The sequence below is a fragment of the Aythya marila genome (assembly GCF_965140915.1).
Source record: "Aythya marila genome assembly, chromosome: 23".
In the NCBI taxonomy this organism is placed as follows: Eukaryota; Metazoa; Chordata; class Aves; order Anseriformes; family Anatidae; genus Aythya; species Aythya marila.
This window is the reverse complement of record NC_139064.1, coordinates 4,894,314-4,907,787: the sequence shown is the minus strand read 5'-3', so window position 1 is coordinate 4,907,787 and position 13,474 is coordinate 4,894,314. Positions and strand designations below refer to the sequence as shown.

The window sequence follows — 13,474 nt, the reverse complement described above, 5'->3', positions numbered from 1 at the left end:
TGGGGAGCTCCAGTCCGTGGCGCTGACTTACGCTTGGCAAAGAACAGAGGGAAAAAAAAAAAAAAAAAGTGGAATTAAAATGTTCCCGAAGAACATGGCTTTTTCATTCCATTTGATAGATTTTCTTGATCTATTTACTTCTGGCCTTCGCTGCCTCCGCAGTACCCGCAGCCAAACCACCGTGCATTTGGCTAAATTAAGAGCTGAACATTTCTCGGGAGCTTTGCTTTTCCCACCCAAGGACCGCAGTTGAAGAGCTTTCTCTTGGTGTGAGAGCAAACCAGAAAAACAACCCTAGGCACAAGCTCGTGCTGGCGGCTGCAGCTTTGTGCAGCCGAGATCTTAGGGAAAGGCACCTGAAGTGAGCCGAACAGCTCCCGCAGGTCCCTCTCTGCACGTCTGTAAATTTGGAGGCAGGCAGGGGGGCTGCCCTCATCGCCATCAACATCTCACGCAGAGGTTCGGGGTGCTATATGCCTCCCATGCCGGGCCTGACAAGCATCAGCCCCACGCAGATTATTAATCAGCTCGACGCAGGGTATTAATCGGGCAGAGCAGAGGGGAGGCACTTGGCATGTTTCAGGGTCCTCCTGGAGGCTCGGTTTGGAGGCACAAGCAATACGTTCTCCTGTAAATAAGGCATTTTCCCCTTGCAGGAGCTGTACATCCACACAAGCCACATTGCACGTGTATTCCTGGAAAGCCCGAAGGTCCTGAGGCCATGCCACGCTACAACCAACCCTCCAGGAGCCTGCGTGGACATCGAGCACCCTCGTGCCATCCCCCCTGGCAGGAATTCACATTTTGGGGCCGGCGTCCTGGGTGCACCGCGTGGAGCTGAGCCCATTCTTGCTCAGCAAGGTGGCCTCGTGCCAGGCATACGGCACCGTCCTTTTTGGGAAACGGAGCCCTCCCTCCACTCAAATTAACTGGGGGAGAGCTAAGCGCAGCCTAGTTAAGTTCAGCCCTAGGGGATTTCAGTCTAGTGGACTATTACTGCTGTCTCACTTCATTATAATGAATAATAAAGAGATACTTACACACGGTTTCTGTAAATTATTCATTGCGTGCACTGAAAAATCAGGGCAGTAATATGTAAAACAGACAACTTGCATGTCTGCGCTCGTATAAATATCCAGACTAAAGCCCTCCGAGGTACTCCCGGGTCCCCTCATTAGGGGTGAAGTACAAGGACTAGGGTTTGAAGTGACAAGGAAGACGCGCTCGTGCCGTCTCCGGGAATGTTCAAACACCACTGCCCGGCCTCGGCTCACACTTTCTGGGGATGTTTGGGGCTGGTACGAGCCCCCTGGCAGCAGGGGCTGCTTGTTTTGCAGCTAATTCTGGCATTTCAGGCTTGAAGCCACACCTGCATGAGTCCACGGTGAGTCCCATAACACAGGCAGATGTGCTCCTATGGGGAAGAGTGAGGATGGCATCCCCCTCCCTTGCCTATAACACATGATGAATCGGATTGCTCTTAAAAAAAAGCACTCATAGTAAACAGGAGAGGGAAGCCCTCATGCTTCAGTGAAGGCAGGGACCACCCCCACCAAGCCTCTTTGCTTTGGAGTGCGACATTTGGCACCTGCGATGCAAACAGGGCTACCACGGAAAGGGCTGGGCTTGCTCTCCAAAGAAAAGAGAGCTCAGGAAAGCCATCCAGATTTCATCAGAAATAACTGAGGCATGCATTTCTACAAGGGCTGGAGCACAAGAGCACGCCACAGATACAGCAGCACCTACAGAGATGGGAGGAAGCACGCGGGGTGCCTTTTGTGCGCTGCCGGGGATGCTCAATGCGGCGATGGGCTTGGGAACACCTCTGAGCAAAGTCGTGCTGAGAGCAATGAGACAAAAGCCCCTTCTGCCTGTTCCTCTAGCCCTCTCTTCAGTTGCTGCTGCTTAGTAGCTCATGTAGGAGCAGATCCTTTCTGCTCTGCAACTGCAGATGGGGTTGGACCCCCAAAAAAAACACCCTTAGGGAGCTCTCCGTGCCCTCTTGGTGACCCATCAGAGCCAGCAGAAAAAACGTATATTGGCCCTTAGAGCCTGCCTTTCCCTTCTCGCACAACCTCTCCTTCCCACCCCAAGATTTCCTGGGCCCTGGAAATCAGCACTTCAGAGGCACACGCCGATAAATACCCCGACACGAGGAGTGCCCTGCCAACTTCTTTCCCAGGCTCCGAAAGCGATATCCATTAGCTGCTAAGCTGCCAGCACTCCCTCGTCTGCTGAGCCGTCTTTGCTACCTATTTCCAATTGACCAGGATTATGATAATGTCTCCGGTAAGCAAACAGGTAAAGAGACTTCTTCAAAGTGTTTAGATAAAGCAGACAAGCTCTGACAAAGCTGGATAATAAAGCAGGCCAGGAGGTTTTCCCTTGAAGGGATCTAATTAAGAACAAAGACAAACCCACATTAACAGTCTCCTGGAGGCACCATATCCATCTCCAGAAGAATCGCTCCGTTACGAGTCCGGAAGGGACAAAAGAAAATAAAGGATGTGTCAGGCAGGAGGGAAATAACCCCTTCCTGTCTCCTTGGTTCACCTGGAGAAAAAAAACATCAGAGAGGCAGGGGAAATAGCTCAGGATGGAGACGCAAGCATCAGCCCAAAGCCTTGCCACTCTGGACCTGCCTTGTCCCAGCTCCCCTTGGCAGCCCTTCTTCATGCAGTGCCCCCCACCCCACCTGCTCCATGTCCACCCCACTCAGCTCCTCGTTTCCTCCGAGCAGAGACCTCTCAGAGCCTGCAGCATTTCAGCTGCCTCCCACTGTGTCCTCCCTCCACCAGACCAGCTTGGTGAGGAGCGAGGGCGAGACCTGGATGCTGTGCTTTGCCCGAGCTCCGTTCCTCCCCGTGCTCCCCTTGACAAATGTGTCCTCTGGCAGGTGACATCTCCCTGGCCCCGTATTTATCCCCTTGCTCTTCAGAGGGACCGAAGAGGCCGTACTGACGCCTGCACCCCATGAGAGACAAGGGCGGTGAACCCAAACACAGCAGCGTGGGAAGATGCATGAAGGAGGGAGCTGGGGGCACCGGCGCGCTGCTGCTTCCCCTCTAATTGCACCCATTCCTCATCCATAAATGCTAATTCTGAAGTTTTCTGAGGAATTATTTCACTTAGTGTCAACAATACAAATAACTCCGCGAGCTTGGCCTTTGTGTTTGGCAGCACTGTGTGACCGTCCCCCTCCTCCCGCACCTATTAGCAGGGACCCCCGCGTTGCTCCCACGGCAGGCGCCTGCCCAGCCTCATTAATGACACTGACAGCACTTTTCCCATGCACGGGACGTGAAATAACACCCGCTGTCTTCGTTCCCAGCCTTTCTCTTTCCAGATCTCAGGCTTTACCTGCAGCAGTGGCTTGGCCAAGCACCAGGACCAAGCCTGGAGCTGAGCGGAGTGGAGCCACGGCTGTCCTCACCCCTGCACTGTGGGGAGGGAAATAACGCACCAGGGACAGCACGAGGCTTTTTGGTACTAGTTTCCTGAGGGATGGGATGCTTGGGACCCACATAATGGTGCTGAGCATCCTGAGCAGCCCAGAAAATCTTTTTGCACCTGCAGAGCGTGGCTGCAGGAAGAGCCAGAGCCTCAGGGGAGATGCTCAGCTCCGGATCGACCTGCAACCCTCCCGCTTCCTTATGCAAACAAACAGATCCATACTTTTAAATACTTTTACAGTCCTTCAGCCCCAAACCATTTTTCACTCCTGTAGGCAGCGTGTCTCTTCAGAATGACAAATGGAGATGCCAAAACCAGTCGCAAAGTCGCCAGCTGACCCAGTTTTCAGAAGCTAAAATATCTGACCCAGATCGGGAGCAAGGGAGAAGTGACTCAGAGCCACACCAGCGCAGAGGACCCCGTCCTGGGGACAGGAGCACAGCCTGGGTGTCCGCGGGCAGAGCTTGCCCCAGTTTCACACCAGGGTGCAGGAGGCTTTGGCACCCACTGCAGGGACACGGGGTGCCCATGTTATTGTGATACCCAGACACGGAGGGGTCAGGAAGGCTCTTGAAGGTTCGCAGCCCCCATGTGGGTGTCAAAGCCCCTCGGCAGTGATGGCACGGTGCTTTGGCATGGGAGGCTTCCAGCCAAAAAGCACCTGTCTGAGGGACAGAGCAAGCTCCGAGGCACCTCTGGCTTTGAGAAGCAATTGTTGGTTATGTTTGCAGGGGAATCCTGCTGGGATTTTTCCTTCTTTTTCCAGTACTGCTCCAGCTACAGAGCTAACAGGCTCTGAATGCCTTTTATTCCAGGCGGCTGGAGCAAAGGCAGAGGAGATTTATTTGTAATCATCGGAAATAAACACAGCTCCTCAGAAGTAAACACAAAAGAACAGAACCTGGCTGAGCTCCCGCTTCGTTAAATATGCAAATTAGAAACAGGCCATCAAAACACGCAGCTCCTCTAATCCTCTCCCAACAATGTAAAGCGTCAAATTAGCCGCGGGTACAATGGCATCTGCGGCGTGTGACGGCGGGTCTCGCACAATAACTCCCCGAGGGCAGGACCGCGGCGGCTGGGCTTCCGTCACTGTCATCCTGATATTTATTCTCCGGGCAGAGGCGGGAGGATCTTTGTCTTATTTCCCAGCTCCTTCCGCTGGCACCCTTCTTCCTGGCTGGGCCATCCGTGGTTTCCCTTCTGCCCACCCCATCTGGGATGCGCAGACCCCTTCCAGGGTCCCAGACTCGGGTTGTGTGTCCCTGTCTTTCCTGCTAGGCAAAACCCTGCTCCTTCCAACTAGACCCAAACTCCTCTTTTAGGGCCAACACAATCCTGCCCAGTGCAGGAATCTCCAAGGCACAGCTCCTCTTCTGGCAAGGACGCAGCAACAGCAATTTCCATAGCAATACCAGCGCACGTCCCAGCCACATCCCCACGGCCAGCCTCAACTTCCATTTCTTCTACTTTTTTTTCCACAACCTCCCTTCTTACTCCCTCTGCTCCACATACCAGCCAGCCCCATGCCTCCCGCAAAGCCCTGCACTGCAAGCTCTCAATTTCTGCGAGTTTAATTAATCGCCTGGCCCAACACTACAGCACTGCTGGGATTCCCCAGGCGCTCTCAGACGAGCTGAGGACCACCACAAATCCTCCCCCCTTAGCAGACCCCCCCTGTCCTCCAGCATCCCTCGGGACCCTCCTCTCCATCCCGGCTGGGATGCCGTGTGGCTGGGCTGGCCGGGGAGGTTTTTTCTCCTCCGGTTCCCCCGCGGCACCGTTTTTGCCTGCCCGTTCTCCAGCACCAGATATAGAAGCTGCTCCCCGTGAAAAATCAAAGCCCAAATTGATACATTAGAGGTTGCTAAATATAAAATATCCATCTGCAAAGATAATAAGGCTGCGAGGGCCGGGGCTGTCTTGTTACTCCATTTCAGAGAGTTTAATGGTGTTTTGGTCCATGACTGCAGCTCCCAGACATTAGAATAATAACAAGATGATGAAGAAGGCGGGAGCTGTCTTTGCGAGGCATCACAAGTCAAGACTTAACTCTCGCCGCGAGGCCCCGAGGGGGTGAAACCGCACAAAACAGCACCAATTCTCCACGGCAAGCTCATACCTTGGGGCTTCGTGCAGCCTTTTGGATACCTGGGGGGCTGCAGAGGTTGGGGTAGATGCCAAGCTCGAGCTGACATCGATTTGGGGGGGGGGTCTGCACCCACTCCTCAGGCAACAGCTCCGCTGCTGCTCAGCTCGCTCTAATTGCTCAACGATACATGGCTCTGCTTGGCGTTGATGCCTTTCAAATGATGCTTTTCGACACCAGCCTGAATTGGACAATTTAAAGCAGCCCTCAAACACAGCAAAATAAAGCTGTCTCCCCATGGCTGGAGCACAAACCTCACATCTCCACCATTGCAAACCAATTTCCAGTCCCTTTCCTCCCCCAGGTCTGAAGGGCTGTAGGCAGATTATGTCCAACACTTTGGCATTCCAACATTTTATTTTTTTTAACTTTTTTTTTTTTAACTCTTTTACATCCAACAGGCTCACTGGCAATGATGCCAATGCCAACACGGGCTGAGCTGTGCTGCTGACAGCTCCCAGACTAATCCTGCTGGCACGGGGAAGGGACAAGCAGAGAGGAACGTGGTGCCCGCATCTTCTCCCCAAAGCCCTTCACTGGATTTTCTGAATTAATGCTCCGAATCGAGCAAATCCAGCAAGCGCAGTCAGCTCTTTTAAGGCGAGTTAGGCTTTCCTTCTCATTCCTAAAGCCCTTCTTTCACTTCTCATTTCTTTTATGTTTGACTTGCGGGGACAGACGCAGCAATGCCTCCCAACAACATCAGTGAGATGGGGCCGGGCGCTGGGCACGCTCCCTTCCAGCTCCTGTTTGATTCCACAACTGCTTCAAAACGTGAGCTTCTGATGAGAAAACACATCCGTGATTCAGAAACCCCCAGCAGCCTGCAGAAATGTTTGTACAAAGTCCAACGAGCTCTGGATCAGGGCCCCTTTTTGCAGGGACCCATCACGTTCCTGCCCTGCACACAGCCTGGAGGTAGCACTGACACCAAACCTCTGCTATGAACACCCCAAAAAATGGATTTCTCAACCTCCACTGTTGATCCTGAGTTCTACCAAGTCCCATCTCCTCCTGCACACTTGTCTGTGCTTGGACATCTTCCCTCCATAGCAAAAAAGAGGACTGGATGCCAAGACAACCAGACCGATTTCTGACTCCTGGGGTCACTTCTGGTCCCGAGCTGTTCCCTGAGATGCTCTGTGCCTCAGTTAATTTCTTGTTTGGAACACGTATAAAAATAATAAGCACTCATCTCTCTCTTCTCCACCTGTTTCTGCCAATATCTCTGCCAATTCATGTTTATAGGATACGTTTCTCCATACATCTGTGCCACCGTATTTCTGTCCACTGCCATGGCAGTGGGAAACCACCCAGAGGTGCAGGCGCTGAGCTCCCAGGCATCGTTCCTGAGCAAATGTGCCCCGTGGCAGCTTCCCAGGGCTACAGCAGGAGGTGTTATCCATGCACCCACCGTGTGTATGGCCCCCAGCTCTGCCTGTGTTTCTCATGGGAGAAATGTGCCTTTGGGGCCACATGGCTCCATGATGTTGTGACACCTAAGCCAGAGGAAACTTGCATCTTGTTGCTCTCAGCAACCTCCTTCCCAGTATGTCCCAGTACATCCCAGCTCACTCCCCTGATGCTGAAACCCTTCCCGTGAACCACAGTGAGGCTGCTAACAACCAGCCTCTAACCACAGCCCCGAATTCCCCTTGCTCATCACCCCGCTGTGCTGCTCGGTCCAGTTGTGTCCGCACACCCTTTGCAGCAGGGAGGATCAGAAAGAGTCAGCCTTAGCCCCCGGGGGCCGACAGCCGTTATTAGCTTAATAGAAATCTTCATAAGAAAATATGAGGCGGCGGCAAAAGAAATAAAGCGGGAGGCCTTTTGATAGAGCAAATCAATGGGGATGTTTATAGAGCAGATGGCACTTAAATGCTAACATCGGAATAAGTCAATGCGTGCAGCCACACCTGATCTCCCGAATGGAGATGAAAATGAAGGCAGCAAGCCGGGCAGCCAGCCCAGGAAAAATGCTTCTGGAGCGAGCCCCAGCTGGGCTGCCCTGCCCTGGTGGTGTGGGCTTTGCAAGCAGCCCAGCACGGTGCCTTCTCTTGCCCAGAGAGGCACCTAAATACCTGCAATCTGTCCCCAAAGTCAGGCCCAGGACAAGGCTGAGAATGGCCTCACAGACACTGTGGTTTGAGGAAGGTTTGAGATGAGTTTGAGATGAGCTGAGCATCCTCCCAGCTCCTCTCCAAAGAGACTTCCAACCTCGGTCAGCATTTACCATCAGGGCATCGCTGCTTCTCCTGGCAGACATCAGCTGGAGCACCCCAGGACCATGCAGGGAGGGAGATGGCTTCTCACCAGGGAACCCAGCTCTCCTCTCACCCCACGCTGGTCCTCTGTGCCCCAACAGGGGCGAAAAGATGCCAAGAGAAACCTGCTGAGGCTCTTGGCAGCCCAAGGGACATGATGAAGGGACCGATCCTGAAGCCCCCCCAGGCTCACGGCACGCCAGTGTTTACCGAGCCCTGCGCCGGCAGCGCGCGCACCTCAATCAGCGCCTGTGTAAGAATTCAATCAGTGCTAATCTAACACAATGCAGCACCTGCTCCCTGCCTGATTTCTAGTGTTCTTCAATCAAAAGGAGGAGAAGAAAAGCAGAGTTTATTGCTCACGGTGTTAGCAGCCCCGAACAGCCGAGAACCTGGAGCCTTTCGATGTGTGTGGTGTGGGTTTTGGGATGGGTTTTCTTTTTTCTTTTTCCTAGCGCTTTTTTTTTTTTTCTCCCTTTTCTAATTTTTTTTTCCCACCACCTTCACAGGCAGGCAGAGACAGAAATAACTGTTTCGCTGTCACAGTTAGCCATGCAGTTAAGTACGAGTAATTAACGCGTGGCGATGCCGGGCTCCGACCGCTATGACTCAGCCGCCCTGGTGGGGCTGGTGACGGTCCCAGCATCTCCACTTTCAACCCAGGACAACGCGGGCACGGCTCTGACGACTCCAGCAGTGTCCCGTGGTCACAGAAGAAGAAAGGATGTTGGCGAGCTGATTAAAACGCAGGCCAGGGCACACCTGAGATGGAAGGAGCCGCGGCGCAGCCTGAGCAAACTGATCCGACAGCTGTCCCTGGATGGCAAAGAGGGAAAATCGGGCCAGGACCGAGCAGCTGCCACCAAAGCACAGCATGAGCCCTCGACACCAGCACGGGCTGGCACCCACAGACGGCTCCACAAGTCCATCAGTGCAAAGAAAAATTGTCCTGAGGTTGGACACCACCAACAGACACCCCAGCCCTTCTCCCAGCCCACCGTTAATTACCACAAAAATATATTTGTCATGAGACACCCGCTCCTATCTCCGCGACTCTTAAGGGTAATGGAGAGGTTTCAGTCTTTGGAGGATAAATCTCAGGCGCTTGGCTGCTTGCCCGGGAGGATTATTTTACATCAGGTTGAGTTCTGTAGTAATTATCTTCAAAACAGCTGGACTGCTGGATAAACTCGCTGTATCTTAATACACAGTACAAGAGCAAATACGGAGAATTAAACTGCAATTTCAGACGGGCCTGATAGATAGGCGGAAAAACCACTTGCCGGTGCTTTGGAGACTGAGGCTCAGGACTCCTCAAAGGTTAGGTGTGGGGAGGCATTTTTTCCATTTGAAATCAATTCGAACTTCCCCCGAGACAGAGCGGGGGGAGGAAGAGGTTCCAGATGAAGACGTTTCACCCCAAAGCTCCCACCGGGTTGAAAAAGAAAGCACCATTTCCCTGACCCTCACAGCTGAAAAATCAGACAGCATTTGATCCTTGCCCGGCTGGAAAGCTTGACGCTTTGCACAGCCTGGAGGTTTCGATAAGAACCTGAACTTCTCGAGCGTGGAGCTGCACCCTGCCCTCCCCAGCAAAATGCAGCCTGGATGTGGAGTCGTGCACATCAGGTCACCCCGGACAGATGGACGGATGGATGGACGGACCTACTGCCAAGTAGCACCCCTAAACGCAAGTGCCCAGACACCAGTGGCCTGGAAAAATAGAGAAAAGAAATCAACTCTCCTCCGTGTGATGGTTTCACGTGTGAAAACCCTGTGGGCAGGTCGAATAATGTCTAAAAAGAGAGAAATTCTGCCGATGGACAACGAGGCCGTATTTCATGGCGAACGCTACGAAGCACTCCTGCCAAATGAGAGCTCTGCAAATTAGCCGGGTAAGCAATCAGCCCAGGAATATAATTGCCAATTTGCAGAAATTTCACCAACAATTAGGCAAAATAAAATAACCCACCAGAGGAAATTCTCAGCTTGGCGTGCCCGTGCCTCTGCTGACCTGCCTGCTCTGCACCCGCTCGCTCGTCGCCGGTTCGGAGAGCGGGGTTGGCAGCTCCGAGCAACAGGCAGCGAGGAGCCAAACAACATCCTGTCGTCTTTGTATGTTTGAGGTACACACCTAGATTTGGGTTTTTGAGGTATTTGTACACGTACATGGGAGTGGTGCTAACGTCTCAAAGCTTGGGAATGGAAAATACCTTTCCTCACGGGTTTGTCAGCACAAAACAGCGAGAGAACAATAAGGGGGATCTGCTGGAAATAACTGCTCCTGATGACTGTGATGCTAACACAGGATGCAAATGAATAAACCAGCAGTGCCCATTAAATGTGCTTGGTGAAGAGCTTGGTTATCCCACTGGGGTCAAACCTAGGGGATACGGGCTGACCTAGGGGGTGTTCTTTGCATCCCTTATAACCACAAAAGCCTGATGCCGCCCAATGCCATCTGGTCAAGGTGCTCAGGTTGACACGGATCAGCCACCTGCAAAAAAGCCCAAATATTTCCTTTAAAGCACCCCAAAAGCGAGGACCTGAGGATGACTGGAAGACGTTTGAGCCATCCTGTCCTATCCCCAGCCTGTGCCCCCATCAGGGCTCTCCAGAGCCCTGAGGACACTTCGTGGCCATGGAGAAGACCCCATAGCACCAAGAGATGAAGTCCTGATTGCAAGAGGAAGACAGAGCAAGGTGGCCACCAGGAGGCCTCTCCATCCCTCGAGGGACGTGTCCTCACCAAACGTCCCAATTCCGGGTGCCTGATCCTGGGCGCCCTGAGGGGCATCCCCGCAGCCCAACGACTTCCAGCAATTAGGGGGGGTTTATTTGTTTGAGTTGTACATGAATATACCAAATTGCATTATCAGATCATAGTCCTGCTTCTGATTTATTCCTTCTTTGTTCTTCAAGTCTTCGTACATCTAAGCAATTAACCTCTCAAAGAGCTGGAGAACACATAATTATCCTCATTTGTCTAAACGTCACCAAGATGGCTGCCTTTCAATTAACCTTCTGGGAATGGAGGAAAGTTGGAGTGATACAGTGATCATTTCCAACTTCAGCGCAGGCTTTTTTTTCTTTTTTTTTTTTTTCCTTAAAGTAATTTAATTGAAATATTCAGATGATAAAATATAGCCAGATAACTGTTACTGCAGGTAACGGGATCAAGAGGGGGCTTGCAACAGAAAAAGAAGTCAAACGAGGTACAGCAATGTTATAGCAACACGTAGCGCTCCCATCTAGGAATATCAAAAGCAATTTGTGCGTGGTAATGAACGGAGCCATCCACCCTCCCCTGCTGGGCCATGGGGAAGGGCTGGCGGCATCGCTACCAGTGGGGAAACTGAGGCAGAACCAGCCTACAGGACCTGGATGCCAGATCCCGAGCTGGCTGCACGCCGAGGGCATCTCTTCCGTGGCCCGTAACAAAGTTAGAGCCAGGGAGGTGGTCACGGCCGGGCTGCTTTCACCTTTGTTTGCTTTAATAACAGCCCCATTTTGCTGAGATAGCGTCTGACACGCCGAGCGAGGGATTAATTCCCACCCATCGCCTCGCTAATAAATATGCATCGCTTCCACCAGAGAGTGCCAGGTCAAACTTTGCACCCATATTAAGAAAGACACCAGTGTTGTCTGTCGCATGCGAATAATATTTATACATACCCACACGCTCGCGCAAAGAGATACGGAAAATAAACAACCGAGCTCCCAAGTTCATCGCGTCTCCTCCCTGACAAGCGTGGCTTCTCGATTCATCGCCGTGCTGCGGCTTCGCTCCCAGCGTGAAATTGAGCCCTCCAAAAAGCAATTCCAGCTCCGGTGCCCCGCCGGGCACTGCTTTCTGCCTCCCGTCCCGAAAAAAAACCCACTCGGCCCCGGCGCCTCGAGGCGATTCTTGGGCTTACCTGGAGGGAACGGCACGGGAAAGCAAGCGGGTCCCTGGTAGGGACTCCATAAAACCACGTCTCTCCCAGTGCATTTATCCAGAGAGATGAAGCGAGGAGAACACAATAGCCATCGAGTTTATTCTCGGCACAGGCTGACGGCGACATAATTAAAATGCAAGCTGGAGTCAAGGTACCTATCGATAAATCTTTGCTTTTGGCTCTTAGGCTTGACAGGAAGCCTATACCTGGCGAGGGGAGTTCAGACAGAGGGGGAGGCACGAATAAAGGCTCTGGTTTATGGACGGCCATTTTAATGTTTCGTTTGAGTAATGGGCCTTGCAAATTAGCACCCCGGCGGCCTGAAATACATATTTTTCCAAGGACATGCAGGCTCTCGATCCGACAGGTGATGTGGGCAAGCTGTCCCCGAGGGGAGCTGCGATCTCAGTGCTTCTCAGTTGCAGTCATATTTTATCCCGGGCGGGATGACTAAGAAGGCGACAGCAGAGAGCTCAGGGAGGGGGGGATCCAAAGGCTGGGGGAGGAAATGGAGCAGAAAACGACCCCATGCGAGACCAGCGAGGGGCTGACGAGCGGCGGCAGCAGGGAGCGGCCACGCAGCCCCGGAGGGAACCGATGCTGCAACGGCCCTGGCTCTGTTCAGCTTGGTGCAGGCAGGAAGGGATGACACAGCATGGCACGGCACAGCAAGGCATGGCACGGCACAGCACGGCATGGCAAGGCATGGCATGGCATGGCATGGCATGGCACAGATATGTCAGGCTCGTGCGCCCACCTCCCGAAGGAGCTCATCCTGAGCATCACCACATTCACTGGGGTGTTTCTGCAGCACCAACCCCTCATTGAACGCTCAAAATTAAGGATTTCTTGCTCACAATGGAGCTTGTGTGAGTGTGTGGGTCTGGCCTGGCTATTCAGAACAGCCGGAGACACCTCTGACACCCCAGGTTCAGCAGGGAGAAGGCAGGATGCCTGGGCTGGGGTGTAGGAGCGGTAGCAGGGATAAACGAACCTGCAGGCAGCTGCCTGATGCCCACTGGGGCTCCAGCTCCTCCAGTGCAAACAAGGCAGGAAAGATTGAAAATCCCTGCATTAAATAACTTGGAGAGGTCGGTCGCAAGAAATATGTGAGGCTGAACACGAGGGGGAGCTCGGGCTGGAGCTCGCAGGGGAGCAGAGAGCAGAAAGTGGAGCCTACCCGCCTGCCCCCATCCCTCCCTCTCCATTTGTCTCCCTCCTCTCCTTCCTTCCCCCTCTTCCCTCCACTCTCACCGCACCTCCTTGTGCATAATTCGCCCTGCCATCGCCTCCCTGCACTGTCACAGGCTGTGCTGCACCTCCCAAAATCTGTACAGAGGGAAGAGATGCTCGGGTACCAGGAGGAGGCTTTGGAGCTGTCCCCAGCTGCACGTAACTGCACAGTGCTGACCCTCAGCACCAATGCTGCTGCATGGTGCTGTGCAGGTGCACGGGGGTGTGCTCATCCCCGAGCTGAGTTGCAAATTGCTTTGAGCCTCTAAGTAGGAGACAGATGCTGGTATTCTCCTCCTTGTTGTCCCCACAGCCTCCTGCAAGAGCCATGGGGTGACATCTCCCCATTGCACATCCCTGGTCCCTGCTCCTCCTCTCTTCCTAAATAACAAAGATGTGGAGACAAACACGGCCCGACAGAGCTGAAGTGTGGCAGG

General features: G+C 53.1%; 1 protein-coding gene across 1 annotated transcript in view; it reads right to left on the bottom strand.

The window, feature by feature from the left end:
- Positions 1 to 13,474, bottom strand: part of LOC309886720 (opioid-binding protein/cell adhesion molecule homolog) — a gene marked incomplete at both ends in the record, with an annotated part of 99,408 nt that overhangs the window by 18,561 nt on the left and 67,373 nt on the right. The gene's annotated exons all lie outside the window — the stretch shown is intronic.